Genomic DNA, 7,828 nt, shown 5'->3' with positions numbered 1-7,828 from the left:
GTACTATGCAGTCTTCTCTTGTAGGTGGTTCTCAGCTATAATTTAAGATATGTGATCACAATCCACAGTCCCTTCCTCCTACAATGAGGGTGTGGATGAAATGAACATTCCTGTGGCCAGGATTCTCACCTGGCCCTGGTTGGCTAGCTCACTACACAGGTGTGGGCAATACATCGTTATTGACTCTATATAAAGAGCCCTGCCCAGTGCTCTGCTGGACACGGTGGCATGGCTGCAAGAGAGCAGAGCAGAGGCTGGAGTGGTGGCAGTGCTGAGGACTGAGGCCCAGAGGCAGAGACCGGTTTGCTGCATGCGCAAGAAGCAGTAGCATGGAGGCTGCCAGGCGCCCTGGGGCAAGAGAAGGATGGAGTGGAGCTGTCAGCCCCAGGAATGGAGGAGCGGAGGTTTGATGAGCAGGTGGGGGTGGAGGCCCTGGTGGTGCTGGAGGCATCGGCCCCTCCTCGGTTGAGACCCCGCCTGTGGAAAGCTGGGGGAAAGCCAGAGGGACTCGGCAACCGCGGGTTCCTCCAGGAGAGGTGCAGCCCCCTCCTCAGGCTGTGGAGCCCTCCATGCTCTGCTTCTGTCCTCAGGCTCCAGCACAGAAGGAGATGCCTCTGCTTCCCGGAGGAAGAATTTAAAGGGCCCATGAAGGTCCCGAGGACCCAAATGTGGGTTGGTTTGAAAAGGCAGGAGCAGACGGAAAGAAATTGGACTGGAGCTGTGGCAGCGATTGGGACAGAAGCAGTGGTTCTGGCTGCTGAGAATGAAGCAGAAGGCAGAGATAAAGCAACAGGGTCAGCCCATGTGTCTGCAAGACTTTCTGCTGGAGAGGCTGGAGAAGGTGGGTATTGTAAGGCCCACCCACAGCCCTTTGGCCAACTCCTTTAAGTAGAACTGGTTTGAATACAGCCAGGATGACCACTTGGTGGCAATGGATCTCCTCAGGCTTGAGGGTTATTATAATTTTTTAGAACTGGTTTGAATATAGCCAGGATACAATGGATCTTCTCAGGCTTGAGGGTTATTATAATTTGTTGTAATTATTGTTATTTGTATATTGTCACAGCCTCTGTTGTTATTACGGAATTTGGTTACAATGTTCCAGCTTTCTTGCACAGGACCATTGCAGAAGATTGAGGGCACATAGATTGAGAGGAGAGAATCCTGGAGGGGTAGAGTATGGATAAAATGAAGGTTCCTGTGGCCAGGATTCTCACCTGGCCCTGATTGGCTAGCTCACTACACACGTGTGGGCTATACACTGCTATTGATTCTATATAGCCCTGCCCAGTGCTCTGGGCGACACAGTGACATGGCTCCAAGGCTACAGGAGAGCAGAGCAGAGGCTGGAGTGGTGGCAGCACCAAGGACAGAGACCCAGAGGATGGCTGTGTGAGCAGAGGGGCCCAGAAGCAGAGACTGGCTTGCTGCATGCAGACTCACTCTGAGTGAACCAGATTTTAGTGATTGACCTGCCACCATGGAAATAAAGTTGGGTATAAACCCTTTCACCCCAAGAACATTCTACTGTCATTTCTTTGGTCACATTGAATCCTGGTGAACATGCCCAGGGCTGAAATGCATTGGCAAGACAGAGGGCTAGGGCAAGGATGCCGACAGGGGGATGTTCCTTGCTTCCTCTTTTCTGCCCCTTAGACATCATCTCCACTCCCAAGACACATGCTCTGCAATCCACTGCACTTTCCTGTGTCCTCTCTCTCACAGCATTGCTTGTTTCTCTCCAAACAAGGCATCCCCCACCCCAAATCATGCGCTGAGGCGCCCTGTGGGCAGCAGCAGAAACGACGGTGTGCTCCTGTTCAGGTCCAAGGGTGCCTAGCACAGTGGCAGGCTTTATAAATATTCTTGAGCTACTGCATTGCATATATATAAATGCAATGCATATATATAAATGCAATGCTCTGGCAAAAGTCAAAAAAGGGAAAATGCCCAGCTTTGGCAGAGGTGAGAAGCTCTGACACTGTGTCTAGGACGGCAAATTGGTAGGACCGCTCTGGAGGACAATCTGGTTATACATGACTAAAACCAAAATGTCTGTTCCCTTTGACCCTACAACTCCAGTTCTAAGAACTTTTCCTAAGGAGATAATAGAATGAGGATGCAAGGCTATTCACCTGGGTCAAACATCTCCTGAGAACTTATACACAGGGAATGGAGCTGGTACTAGGCAGAGTGGGACCCAAATGGGCAGGAGCCTGAGAGTGTGGACGGGCCCGAGGAGAAGTGCCTCAGCTGGGTTAGCCAGAGGCCTGCGGCAACCTGGATGTCCATCCGTGCATGGCTGCCACATTTTGGCACAGCCGTGTAACTGAATACTAAGCAGCCATTTCAAATGTTGCTGTGCATCTATAGTCATTGTGGGAGGAAGCACTCTGTGACCCTGTTGGGCAAAACATGCAAATTGAGAAACAGAAAAAGTCTCACTGTGTCGAGTGACACATAAATGTCTACGTGAGGATATTCATAAAGGTGTTGAAAACTTCACTGTCAAACGTCAGAATATTCAAAGGACTACCTTCTGGTTAATGGAGTGTTTTGTATTCTTCTTTCTACCTTTCTGTATTTGTTTTCTACAGGAGCATGTACACAGAATGCAAATATCTTTGTGAACAGAATGAATGAGTGAATGAATGAATGAATGAATGAATGAATGAATGAATGAACAGGGAAGAAGCAAAACGGCATCAAAGCTCAACCAAGGAACTGACTGCCAGTGAAGGCAAAACAGCCTTCCCAGAGGACCTTGTACTCGCTCACACTCTGCCCTGCGAGGATGTGAGCTCCTGGAGGTTAGGGACTAGGGCCGGCACCTGGTGGGTGGCCAGGAATGGTCCGCGCACCTGGGTTGCCTCTGCCCGCTGGCTGTGTCCTGAGGTGAAACGTCCTCACCTGGAATGCCTCACGGGTCTCCTCTAATCTGACAGCCGTTGGACTCTGTGACCTTCCTGGGCCTCTTCCCACTCAGAGGCTCCAAGAGGCCGAGGCTGCCGTCAGACAGCATGTGAAATCAATCCAGGCCCAGCACCGGGCTGGGAGTTGGCTGGCTGGCCCTGGGCTGTTCCTGAACTGCTGAGCCGAGGCTCGACTGATGAGGCACAGCTGAGGCAGTGAAATCTTTCCCAGGAATGCATGTGCTGTCAGGATTATTCACAGTAGCCAGGGTCCCCTGCCCAAGTCCCCTTTTCCCCAAAGATACCCTTCCAAGCCCGACTCATGGCTAGTAAACCCACACCCAAATTGATCTCACAGCTGTTCTTCAGATGTGGGGCCAGCCCCCTGGTCTGAGCCAAACTGTTGGGACTTGCAATAAACCGGGGTGATTTTTCATCTGGGGTTTCTCACTGATTTCAGAAACTGTTCTCATTCAGCAAAGACTTTTTCTAAAAAAAAATTTTTTTTAGAGCAGTTTTAGGTTTACAATAAAATTGAGAGGAAGGTACAGAGATTTCCCATATACCCTCTGCCTCCATACATGTATCGCCTCCTCCATTATCAACATCATTTTTCAGAATGGCACTTTTTTTTTTTACCAAGGATGGACTTACATTGACGCATTATAACCACCCAGAGTCCATAGTTTATCTGAGGCTTCATTCCTGGTGTTGTGCTCTCAATGGGTTTGGACAAATTAGTAATTACATATATTCATCATTACAGTGCCATACAGGGTATTTTCATTGCCCTAAATGTCCTCTGTGCTCTGCCTATTCATCTCCCCGCTCTCCACCTCCACCACTGGCAACCACTGATCATTTTATTGTCTCATAGTTTCAACAAAGGCTTTCAGTGGAAACAGTAACACATCATGAGTTTGGAAACATGGGTTTCTCCTGGCATCAAATATACTGACAAAAAAGGCCCTCTCTGTCTTGTTAACATCATTCGGTTCTTGCATGGCTGTATGATTTGCTTATGAGAAAGAAAAGGGGAAGTGGATGCCCGCTCTCCACAGCTTCCTTTCATCAGATCGAGGCATGACTTCAAACAACATGGCCCAGATGTGGAAGGGAGACTGGAAATAAGACACCATTGGCCAACTCAGCACTAAGCCACTGGGGAAAGAGGAGAGCCACTGGGGAAGGAGGAACCTGCACGAGGGCAAGAGCTGCAGGCCACAGTAAGGCCAGTGGTTGCACACGTCTAGCCCCAGCAGCCACTGTAGTGGTGGGAACTATGGCGGGAGAAGTAACAGTTACAATAACAAACATTTGTGTAGAGTCTGGCCTTTTATAAAGCTTGTTTCCATGTAAAATCCTAGTAGCTTCAGTTGAGAGGACAGATTTCCCTCTAGACGCAGAGCACCCACTGACCATGCAGGACCCACTTAGTCATTCATTCATTCACTTGTTGATAAACACTTACTGAGCTCCTACTTTTTTCCAGGCACTCTGCTGGGTAACTGTGTTAGAGTACCCCAGAGAAACAGAACCAATATCATATTTATATAGAAAGAGATTTAGTCTAAGGAATCTACTTGTGATGATAGATGCTGGCAAGTCTAAAATCGGCAGGGTGGACGAGAAAGCAGAGTACCTGGGAAGAGCTAATGTTGCATTTCAGGACTGAAGACCATCTGCTGGCAGAATTCCCTTTTGCTCAGGAGAGGTGAGTCTTTTGTTCTAGTCATGCCTTCAACTGATTGGATGAGGTCCACCCACATTAGGGAGGGCAATCCACTTTACTCACTGTCAGCTAATTTAAATGTTAATCTCATCCAAAAATCTCACAGAAACATCCAAAATAATGTTTGGCCACATACCTGGGCAGTGTGGCCCAGCCAAGCTGACATGTAAAATTAAGTATCATAGTAATAAAGACACTGAGCTAAATAAACTCAGTTCTCAAGATCATAGACTAGTGTTAGAAGCAGTAGTATATACTGGAATAGTGGTACCAGACAGTGATCTTGCTAGAAAAAAGACACAGATAACAGTGCTAGATATCTGAACGCATTTCCTTTGACCAAGGGGAGGAGATGCAGGAGCAAGGGGCTCACAGAAGACTTTGAAGAAGGGGTAGAATTTGGATGGATGCACATAAAGGGAGGAACATGACACTATGTAAATGGAAGAGCAGGAGCAAAGAGAGATTAGAATCTGCCCAGGGAGCAGCCAGGCACTGATTGTGGTTGTTTAAACAATTAACAAGCAAGATAGCCATCAACAGAGAAGAGACAAAGGCCTGTTTGAAAGTGTTTAAAATTCCACCTTTCTACTCACTGTGGTCTGACTTGTTTCTTTGCACAGTTCTAGTTAACTATGAGTATGATAGGCTGCTGTTTGCCCTGGCACCTACTAAACCCCACCTGTGGCTTCTCCCTGGGGAACCACTCCCTTCTCCCCAATCTCCAGCCCACACTCTTCAGTTTGCATCAACCACTGGCTCTGAGATGGACCATCTGACCATCCTGAGCCAGCCAGAGCCTCAGATGCTCACCGCTGGAGTGATTGGTCAAGAATGGCCATGTGACCACAGGGGCCAATGATACCCTGTGAACTGGATTTTCACTATTCTACTCTCACCATGAATATGAGAGGCGATAGTAGTGGAGCTAATGCTCCCATGGGGTCTGGGACTGAAGCCCACACATTGGTGGGCAGAGCAGAGAAGGGAGTGAAGATGGGTCCTGGCACCTTCAAATGCAGCCACAGAATTGGAAGAAGCTTCTAGAAGACAGAGTGTGAGTCCAAGAGCCATAGCATATGGAGATGACTAAAATCTCTGATAGGAATATTAATAACAAACCATTGATTAAGGGCTTGCTGGGAGTCAAGCACTAATCTATTTTGTCATATTTAATCCTCTCAACCTTGAAAGGTAGTTATTATCCCCCACTTCACAGCTGAGCAACAGCCTCCAAGAACTTATGAAACTTCCTCAAGGACACCCCTCAAGTGGTGGTAGTAAAATTAAGTGTTCCCTGATATGGAACCCCATGCTCTGGCCACCTCAGTGGTTCAGAAACACCTGGAAAGATTTTAGGAACATAGAGAAATCCAGGCCAGCCCCTAGAGATTTGGGTCGCTTGGTGCAGAGTGGAGCCCTGGCACTGTCTGTTTTTTAAAGCTCCCATGAAACACCTGATAAGCAGCCGGGATGAAGATCATGTCACAAGATCATGCAGGAGGCAGTTTCTGTTTCTGTAAAAGAGTTTCAGCTACTTACACATAAGCATGTGACCCTGGCCTCCCCAATTCCTGGCAGCCCAGGCCAACCCTAAGTTTGACTAAATATCTCTATTTGAATGACACGATTCCCATCAGCCCCTGATAGATAGAACTATGATCTGATTATAGGGTGTAAGTGAGTGGTGGGCTAGGTGAAAAGAAGAGAACCCTCCTTCTCTGTTTTAATTTGGCCTGTCATCTTTGGAAAGCATACTTTACAGCACTATGAAGTAGCAAAGAGCAGCTGCAGGGGGAAACTGGGGGAGGTCAGCTCTTGGCTTGTCACAGCTATGATCCATGTCCTGTTCTACTCCTTCAGAAGCACAAACGTCCCTGTGATCTGCAGGGAACAGTATACACAGCTGGTCCCACCACACACGTGCCCCAGTGAGGGCCAGGAAAGGGACCTGCTGAGACAGGGCGTGAGCCTGCACTCCACATCTGGGGGCTATTTGGCTTTTTGGTTGTTGGGATAGTTGGGGTAGTTAGGGGTTGTTTATTTTCCACAATTGGCCAAATGTACTCATTCAGGACTTCCTTTCCAAACATTCTTCTTGCTTAAAAAAAAAAAAATGCCTGAACAGCAGTTTTGTTCTTATAGCCTCTCCCACAAGATCAGCTTCTATTTCAAAAGTAAAACCCCAGCATAAAAGATATGGAAGCTTGCAAACCTTTTGAGGATGGTTTTATAGCACGGGCTTTCATTAAAACACTTCTGCAACTCCTATGTTATCAGGAAAACACCTTTTGCACTTGTTCTAAACATCTCTGGGTTCTTCTGATTTTAGGATCCTGTGATTCTCTCATGCCTAACACAATGCCTGGACACATAGTTGGAATTAAGCAAAAATTTTTTGAAAGAACAAGAACAGGAAAGAATGCTTATTGGCCATCTAGTTTGCTTCTTCATCAGCAAGATGCTGCAAGGATTTCAGTGTTACGTGCAACATGAAATGATTACCAAACTGAATTTTGATGAAACATTTCACCATTGGGGAATATTTTAAGAAAAATATGCAGGCACAAAATTATCCTACGTTTGTTTTTAGTATTTTAATATGTTTCTACAAACAAACAAAAACTTTCAACTTATTTCCATGGGCGGGAAAATGGAATAAAAATGGAGAGGATGGTATCTATTTCTGAAAGGCAACAGAGAGATGTTTGGGCCCTGGACTCAGCTCTTAAGACCTTCCTCTCAAACTGGTCAGTATTCAACATTCTTCAGCTACAGCCAAAGATGAATCAACCTATGTATGCTATATAGTCAGACCATATTTCTCCTTGTCCAAAAAGTGATGGTCTCTGTTAAATATCTCTCACAAGATCAAGGCCTACTAGGTCTCTATCATTTCCCAATCTGTATTAACCCCATCCCCAAAGGAGATGAAGCAGGTTTGGCATGATTTGTTCATAGTGAACCCATGATAGTACTGGGTGATCACTTCTTTCTTCTACAAGTATACCCAGTCTGTTTAAGAATTTTATTAGAACTGTAATCAGACTTGCCTGGAGTTTCTACAATTTACCTTTTTCTCCTTAAAAAAAAGAACTAGAAAAACTCTTCCCATCCTAGGCTTTCTCCCAGCACTCTCTTAGCTTTTGAGTCCTCACAGGACACTGGCAGCTGTTCTATGGCC

General features: G+C 46.6%; 1 long non-coding RNA gene across 1 annotated transcript; it reads left to right on the top strand.

Moving 5' to 3' along the window:
* Positions 1-238: 238 nt before the first annotated feature.
* Positions 239-1,504, top strand: LOC140849414 (uncharacterized). Its single transcript, XR_012131167.1, has 3 exons — positions 239-404; positions 591-841; positions 1,282-1,504. It is a non-coding gene; the product is annotated as an uncharacterized lncRNA (long non-coding RNA).
* The last annotated feature ends 6,324 nt before the right edge of the window (positions 1,505-7,828 follow it).

This window comes from Manis javanica, chromosome 5 (assembly GCF_040802235.1).
Source record: "Manis javanica isolate MJ-LG chromosome 5, MJ_LKY, whole genome shotgun sequence".
In the NCBI taxonomy this organism is placed as follows: domain Eukaryota; kingdom Metazoa; phylum Chordata; class Mammalia; order Pholidota; family Manidae; genus Manis; species Manis javanica.
This window is presented reverse-complemented; position numbering and strand designations above follow the sequence as displayed.